The following is a 413-nucleotide window of genomic DNA, read 5'->3' on the forward strand; positions in this document are numbered from 1 at the left end:
TTACAATACACTACTTCCTGTCCTCTGGACTCAGTCTCCCAAAGCCATGGGAAACTCAAAAGAGGAAGGCCCATGTTGGTAGCCAGGGGTACTACACTCCAGCACCGCAGCTATTTTAACGTTCAGTTTGTATGCTAGCCTCAGGGTAGCTGTGCTGGGAGTGGATAAAGTACTTATCTAGTTGCCCTGCAGTTTGAGGAGCAGAGTTTGGTCTTCTACTATGGTTCAGAACATACAAAGCTGGACAGGCATGATAGCTCTCTACAATCCAGGTCTTTGGAAGCAGAGAATGGATCCCCTGGGCAAACTGGTTAATACCTGATGTGAATTTCAAGCCTCTATGTGCAACTACACACACACACACACACACACACACACACACACACACACACACACACACACACACACACACA

Source organism: Mus pahari, chromosome 5 (genome assembly GCF_900095145.1).
Source record: "Mus pahari chromosome 5, PAHARI_EIJ_v1.1, whole genome shotgun sequence".
NCBI classification, from domain to species: Eukaryota; Metazoa; Chordata; class Mammalia; order Rodentia; family Muridae; genus Mus; species Mus pahari.